We start from the raw sequence: 8,390 nt of genomic DNA, 5'->3' as shown, positions 1-8,390 counted from the left end.
TCCATGTCTAGTTCACAGACAAGTATTGTGCACCTGTTCTGTTCATCGGTAGTCACCTGTTGATGCAACACCATTGCCTCTCACTTCCAAATACTTAAGAGGCACCAGAGAAATCCTTTAAATCTTTCTTCTGACAAATAGTCATGGCTGAAAGTGTTGTCACCCTTGAAATTGTTCTAGAAAATAAAGTATTTCTCCCAGAAAATGATTGCAATTACACATGTTTTGTTATACACATGTTTATTTCCTTTTTTGTTAAGTATATAATTCCACATGTGTTAATTCATAGTTTTGATGCCTTCAGTGTGAATGTACAATTTTCATAGTCAAGAAAATACAGAAAAATCTTTAAATGAGGTGTGTCCAAACTTTTGGTCTGTACTGTGTGTATATATGTATACAGTACAGACCAAAAGTTTGGACACACCTTCTCATTTAAAGCTTTTTCTGTATTTTCATGACTATGAAAATTGTACATTCACACTGAAGGCATCAAAACTATGAATTAACGCATGTGGAATTATATAGTCAACAAAAAGTGTGAAACAACTGAAAATATGTCTTATATTCTAGGTTCTTCAAAGTAGCCACCTTTTGCTTTGATGACTGCTTTGCACACTCTTGGCATTCTCTTGATGAGCTTCAAGAGGTAGTCACCGGAAATGGTCTTCCAACAATCTTGAAGGAGTTCCCAGAGATGCTTAGCACTTGTTGGCCCTTTTGCCTTCACTCTGCGGTCCAGCTCACCCCAAACCATCTCGATTGGGTTCAGGTCTGGTGACTGTGGAGGGCAGGTCATCTGGCGTAGCACCACATCACTCTCCTTCTTGGTCAAATAGCCCTTACACAGCCTGGAGGTGTGTTTGGGGTCATTGTCCTATTGAAAAATAAATGATGGTCCAACTAAACGCAAACCGGATGGAATAGCATGCTACTGCAAGATGCTGTGGTAGCCATGCTGGTTCAGTATGCCTTCAGTTTTGAATAAATCTCCAACAGTGTCACCGGCAAAGCACCCCCACACCATCACACCTCCTCCTCCATGCTTCACGGTGGGAACCAGGCATGTAGAGTCCATCCGTTCACCTTTTCTGCGTCGCACAAAGACACGGTGGTTGGAACCAAAGATCTCAAATTTGGACTCATCAGACCAAAGCACATATTTCCACTGGTCTAATGTCCATTCCTTGTGTTCTTTAGCCCAAACAAGTCTCTTCTGCTTGTTGCCTGTCCTTAGCAGTGGTTTCCTAGCAGCTATTTTACCACGAAGGCCTGCTGCACAAAGTCTCCTCTTAACAGTTGTTGAAGAGATGTGTCTGCTGCTAGAACTCTGTATGTCATTGACCTGGTCTCTAATCTGAGCTGCTGTTAACCTGCGATTTCTGTGGCTGGTGACTCGGATAAACTTATCCTCAGAAGCAGAGGTGACTCTTGGTCTTCCTTTCCTGGGGCAGTCCTCATGTGAGCCAGTTTCTTTGTAGCGCTTGATGGTTTTTGCAACTGCACTTGGGGACACTTTCAAAGTTTTCCCAATTTTTCACACTGATTGACCTTCATTTCTTAAAATAATGATGGCCACTCGTTTTTCTTTACTTAGAATTTGTATTATGGCAAGAAAAAAGCAGTTAACAGACTATTCAGTAGGACTATCAGTTGTGTATCCACCAGACGTCTGCACAACACAACTGATGGTCACAACCCCATTTATAAGGCAAGAAATCCCACTTATTAAACCTGACAGGGCACACCTGTGAAGTGAAAACCATTTCCAGTGACTACCTTTTGAAGCTCATCAAGAGAATGCCAAGAGTGTGCAAAGCAGTCATCAAAGCAAAAGGTGGCTACTTTGAAGAACCTAGAATATAAGACATATTTTCAGTTGTTTCACACTTTTTTGTTAAGTATATAATTCCACATGTGTTAATTCATAGTTTTGATGCCTTCAATGTGAATGTACAATTTTCATAGTCATGAAAATACAGAAAAATCTTTAAATGAGAAGGTGTGTCCAAACTTTTGGTCTGTACTGTACCTCACGGGAGACGCTGGGGAAATATATACACCACAGGAGACTCTGTGAGAATATACACTTTATCACAGGAGGGACTGGGGACATATCAATCACAGGAGGTGCTGGAATATAATCATTCATTGTATGTGCTGCAGCGTTCAGTAGTGGACGCTGCATGCACGTACTCGCAGTATCGGGATCAATTAAAGGGCCCAAGCACTGTGGTCCCTGGGGGCTGGAGAAAAGGATGTCGCTGGCCGGAGATTCCCCACCTCTGCATTAAAATAAGGACACTAGAACAAAACCCAAAGGATCTCACTATATGTTGGTGTCCAGAAAATACAACATAAATGTAACCATCCAGGATCTGTATACCAGAGTACAATAAAGATTTTGGGTTTGATTCATTATTGCATTTGTGCCTTTTGGTCTAGTTTTTGGTGTTCATCTGTTTTTAATTGGCACCTAAGGTTACATTCACAGGTCCAGTAATCATACTTTAGAACAATCCGTTAACAAAAATAGTTGTGCAGACACTGCTTTTTTCTCTAGCTAAACAAAAAGTAATTTCAACTGGATCCTTTTTTTAACATTGAAGTCTATGGAAAATGGATCCGTTAAAGAGCCATCCTTTTTTATCCCTTTTGGAACTGATCCAGTAAGTGAAAAAAGCAATCATTTTCAAATAAAAGAAAAACGGATGGCTATTTAAAAAATCAGTTTCCATTGACTTTAAAGTAAAAAAAAAAAAACAAAACTGATCCATTTGACATTAGTTTTTTTTATCTGGACAAAAAAGTTGTCTGCACAACTTTTTAGTTAACAGATTGCTGCTGGACCCGTTGTAACTGATGATTACTGGACATGTGAACACAGCCTTATTCTTATAATTTGGACCTTTTTTAAAGTTTTTTTTTTTTGTGTTCACCTCTTTTTATGTTTGCTATTGGTGGTGGAGTTTAGGGTTTGCAGATGTTTTTGGCTGATTCATCGCTTGACACTTGAAAAAAGTTGCAAAATTTGTCGCAAATGTACACCTGTGTGTTCCAACTGTGTCATGATTCCTGCCTTCCAAGCATTAGGCACTTAGGTGTCAACTCCAGGCTTTGTGCTGGCATGACTGTGACTTCTCTGATTACTAGGGAGATTGAGGGAGTCTTCCTGTGACAACTGGGGAAGTTGAGGAGAACCTGCGACTACAAAGGAAATGTTAGGTGTTTACTTGACACTTGGGGAACTTTATTAATAAGCAGTCCATGATAATTGAATAACTAAAATTAGTATTAATATATAACCACTGTGCATATTGTCTGTCAGCCCTGTAGATAAGACATCACTGTAGATAAAGGAATATATATTTAGGCTGTGTGCCCACGATGAAGAAATGCTCCGGATTTTTCCTGAGCGTTTCTGCATCTCCCTGGCAGAAAAAACGCATGGGGATTGTACATGCGTTTTCCTGCCAGGGACATGTGGAAGTGAAGCGTTCTTCACATGCATTTCCGCATGCGGGTTGACAAGCGCTTTCCAAGCGATTTTAGCATCACTTGGAAAGTGCTTGTCAACTTGGTCACACTATATAAATCCATGCAAATGGCATGACTGCTGGCAGATCGCGGTACACTGAAGGACCTGCCGACGTCAGCATCGCGTGACCCGTCACATGACTATGATGTCAGTGCAGGTCCTTCAGTGCATCGCGATTTGCCGGCATGAGAGGAGGAGCGCAGCGGCGGCCGCCAGAAGGTAAGTATATATTTATTTTTGATTTTATTCTTTTTTATTCTTTTTTTCACAGTTTCTATGGTACCTGGGTCTGGATGAGAGTCTCCTCTCCTCTAGACTTGGGTACCATCCGCAGATTGGAACACGTGGATTGCGCATCTACATATACAGTGATGCATAATCCATGCGTTCTAATGCAAGTCAATGGCGGCGAAAACGCCGAGCTTCCGCAAAACAATTGGTAGTGCTGCGTTTTTTTCCGCAATGATAATCCGCAGCGGAAATTTCCGCAGCATGTGCACAGCACTTGCGGATTATCATTGGGGAACATGGCAGGCCTTCTACTATGCATTTTTTAAGCGTTTTTGCCGCTGCAGATACGCTTAAAAAACGCATCGTGGGCACACAGCCTTATAGACGCACACTAATCCTGTGACTCACTGTATCAATGGAGAAAGCCTCAGGGAGAAACCTACGGAGTCAGGTTACACTTATCCATTGTGTAATAAGTTCTTCTTCCACAATAGTGTACATGCAGTTCGTCCTTTAGAAATGAATAAGATCCATCCTCCTATCAATCATCAACGAGCTGTTTCGAATGAAACCTGAAACGCTTGTGTGAATGCTACCGAAAAAAAAATAGGTTGAACTCTGGTTGCAATTTTTTCTGTTAGATAGTTTTGATACATCAGTCCCAAAGTGTTTTCATTTCCTTTTCAAGGTGTCTGCCTGCTGTCAGGGCATGGAAATAACTTGTTTATTCTGATGCATTGTAACAAGTGGAGCATTGGTGTTAAAGAATCACTCCCAGTTTTTATCCTCTTAATATATTGCAATCACCGTATTATATGCCACTGTGTACTTACAATTGCTCATTTTGCCTTTGTACCCAGTTAATGCTTCTATTTTCCATTTGGTTTATAACGTCACTTGATTAAAAAATGACTAGCTGAATCCTTCTAAGCTCTATACAAAAAACAGATCAATTTTTCCTGTATGAGTCATAAGTCACTGCAAAAGTCCCTGGCAAGGGGAGGAGTAGAGCAGCTTGTACTGGAGTTGAAGAGGGGACTGATAAATGCAGGGACAGGATTCTTCCTTTTTCTACATAGAAAAGAGTAGAATTAGCTGGGTAGAAAGGCAAAATGAGCAATTGTAAGAAAACGGTGCCATATAATATGATGACTGCAATATAGTTAGAGGATACAAACTGGGAGTGATTCTTTAATAGAACTATAGGGTGTTTTCCCATCTTATAAAGTGCTGGCATAAACCAGGCCTGTGGTGCTTTCATTCCCAGGGTGGGGGTGAGGATAGGGTCTGGCAACATGACTTCACTTTACAAAATAAGAGAAAATGGATAAAGGAAACCCCCTTAAATCAGAACGGTATTGCAGTTGAAGTGTTGCTGAGGTCAGCCATGGACTATTAATAAACATGAAAAGCACAAGGAGGTCTATTCATAAGGGTCGAAGCTCATGGATTGGACATGTTGATAATGAACATATCTACCTAGGACTGCGATTCCTAATATAGGAATATCAAATCTGCATTTTTATGCCGTGATGCACGATCCGTGGAATCAGTACTCTTGGATGGTTCGGATATAACCTTAGATCTCTTACCGTTTGGTTGTAATTTTCCTTCATAGAAACAACCACTGCACAGAATATCTAAGGTACCCGTATGCTGAAAAGGGACCTAAGTCTAGGTATTATTTGACCTTAAATGTTTTATGGGTTTAAAGATGTTAGTGCCCTTTGTGTAAACTAGGCTTCAATAGCTGCAGTTATTTATAGAGGAATTGTCACCAGGTCAAAAGTAACCAGGTTTGCTTTTATTTTATTCCCGCAGCTACCTCTGACTATGCTGTCTTTTTAAAAATCTACCATACATGTCTAAAGATATTGGCCTTTTTATTTACTTTTAATTGTTATGGTCTTTTTTCAAGGGGGCGTGGCTCACAGGGTAATTATGCAGAGAAAACCTATCAACCGACCATACGATATATAGTCCGGAATCACTATAATAATGGCATAACCGATAAAAAGGACATATTGGAGAGAAAGAAACCACTTAATGAATACCTCAATGTACCTATAGGTAATCTCCAAAATAGCACAGAATGGATTTTAATCATAAAAATATAAGTTTTATTGAAAAAAATTCATATAATACACAAAATTAATCAGATATAAATAGTGAAGGGGTGGTATGGGGGGAGAGGAGACTGCTAAAGAGAGGAGCAGGGTGAGGTAGAAAAACCCCGCAAAGAGACTTGCATCCCTTATACAGCATTCAATAAATAGCAGATGTTAATATATGCTGCCAACCCTGATAGCAGATAAAGTAGACATCCTAGCATAAACCAAACCAAAAAGTATTTAATCAAAGACCCCACAGAGAAAGCCTGTCGATGAAATAGGATAGTATAGCATATGACAGCTCTCCCTGTATAAAATGTGTGGTCAGGTATTGGAAATTTGAGTGCATAATAGTGGGATATAGGTTCTATTACTGCGCTATAGGCTCTATTACTGTGCTCTGTAAATGAATTAATTCAACAAAAGTTAACTGCACAATGAGAGCACCTGCATCATTAGTTCGAGGTTAATAACATCAAATTCCTGTTACCTTGAGTCATACTGGTAAGGTCTAAGGCAGCGTGGAGAGGAATGCTGGGGATGTGTGGTTGCCTCGACGCGCGTTTTGCCAGGAAGCCACAGTGAGGCGCATAAAAAAAATGGTGAATACATACAAGGTTGACTTAAAAAAATAATAAAAAAAAAGCGCTAAAATTTAAAGAAAAAGAATAAGGCGCAAATGAAAGACACCAAAAACTAGTAAAAAAAATTGTAATTGCAGAAATTAAATCTGTCCCTACGTGTTTTATCATGTTTTTTGACACTTTTTTGTGCATTGTTTTTTCTCTCTGATTCAATTGATTCATTAGGTAAATGTGTAATTTTTTTTTTTCAAGCTTAGGCTATGTGCCCACGTAGCGTTTTTGCAGTGTATTTAAGGCCGCAAAAACGCTTGTAAAACAGTCTGCCATGCAAAGCAATGTGAATTCGGATGTGCTGTGCACATGATGCACTAATTTGCGCGCCGAATTTGCATTGGTTTGCAAAACGCAGCATGACTATTTCTACCGCGATTACGCTGCAGCGTAATCGCGGTGCGTGTGGTACCCGGGATGAAGAGGAGACTACAACTCCTCTTCATCCCGGCTACCACACGGTGAAAAAAAGAACTAAAAAAGTTAAAAATAAACAAAACCTGTATATTCACCTCTCCGGCGGCCCCCGGTCTGCTATCCGGTCTCCTCCGGTCTGCTCCTGACCGCGTCTTCTCTCTTCAGCATCCCGCAGTGTACTGTCAGGACCTTTGGTGACGTCATTTAGTCACCTGATGGTCACGCGACCACTGACGTCGGCGGTCAGGTGATTATCGCGTGACCATCAGCTGACTGACGTCACCGCAGGTCCTGACAGTACACTGCGGGACGCTTAAGAGAGAAGACGCGGCCGGGAGCAGACCGGGTGCCGCCGGAGAGGTGAATATACAGTTGTTGTTTTTTTATTTTTAACGGTTGCATGGATTTATATTGTGTGATCAACTTGTCAAGCACTTTTCCACATGATGCTCAAAATCGCTTATAAAAGTGCTTGAAAAAAACGCATGCAAAAACGCATGTAAAAACGCTTCTCTCTGGCAGAAAACACGCATGTAAATCTGCATGCGTTTTTTTCTGGCAGAGAGAGGCAAAAACACTCTGCATCAAATCTGCTACGTGGGCACATAGCCTAAAATTCCTCTAGAATTGACATGTTGCTTCTTTTCCAAGTAAAATAGAAAAACATTTTGAAAAAAAGTCAACACAATGTGCTTTATAGGTATGCTCACCTAATGAAACTAATAGGAAGCTTATTCAAAGAGTATTTGAGATGGATTTTCTTGTGGATTTTGGAGCAGGATCCAACCCAAAATCCACATAAAAATATTCCCTTATGGTATGTTTTTCACAGAGAAAAAAAACATCTGGCATATCTGCCATGTCACTTCCGTAGGTAAATTAGCCCAAAAGGGGACTAATAACACACGGGCCATATGCAGTCAAATTTGCAGGCCATCCAAGTTTCACTCTGAAATGTTCCACTAGTGAGATGTTTGTATAGTGCTTTGTCTTAAAAGAAAATTACCATTTTAGAAAGATAAACATATTTATATGTAGACCACCTACTGTTATGGGTGTGTCAGATGTGACAGACAGTCGCCCTGCATTTGGTTGCAGAAGATCTCTTCGTTTGGCATTACAGACACCTTCTTCAATCTGTTTCACTCTAGGACCCAGTGGCTACCTCCCTCCTACTAATTGATACCCAGGCCTGGGTGTTTAAATACTTTGTTTGCTACAGGGAGGTGCTGGTGATATTCACTTGTTCCCTTGTGAAGGTTTGGAGCTATTGCAGTCTGCTTACTTCCTCTCTGGTGCTAGGAGGACATTTGGTATAATCTCTCTGAAGTCGACTCAAGCTAAGTTACTTTTCTCCGTGTTTGTCTCCCTTGTTGTCTTTAGTTGTTAGTGGGGACTGACTAGTGCTCATCCCCCCTTCCCTATCCAGGGCTAAGCGCTAGGGAAATACAGGGCTTA

Source organism: Phyllobates terribilis, unplaced genomic scaffold (genome assembly GCF_046119375.1).
Source record: "Phyllobates terribilis strain yellow unplaced genomic scaffold, ASM4611937v1 Scaffold_5__5_contigs__length_657084704, whole genome shotgun sequence".
Taxonomy (NCBI): domain Eukaryota; kingdom Metazoa; phylum Chordata; class Amphibia; order Anura; family Dendrobatidae; genus Phyllobates; species Phyllobates terribilis.
The sequence above is the reverse complement of the archived record's forward strand: the minus strand, read 5'-3'. Positions refer to the sequence as shown.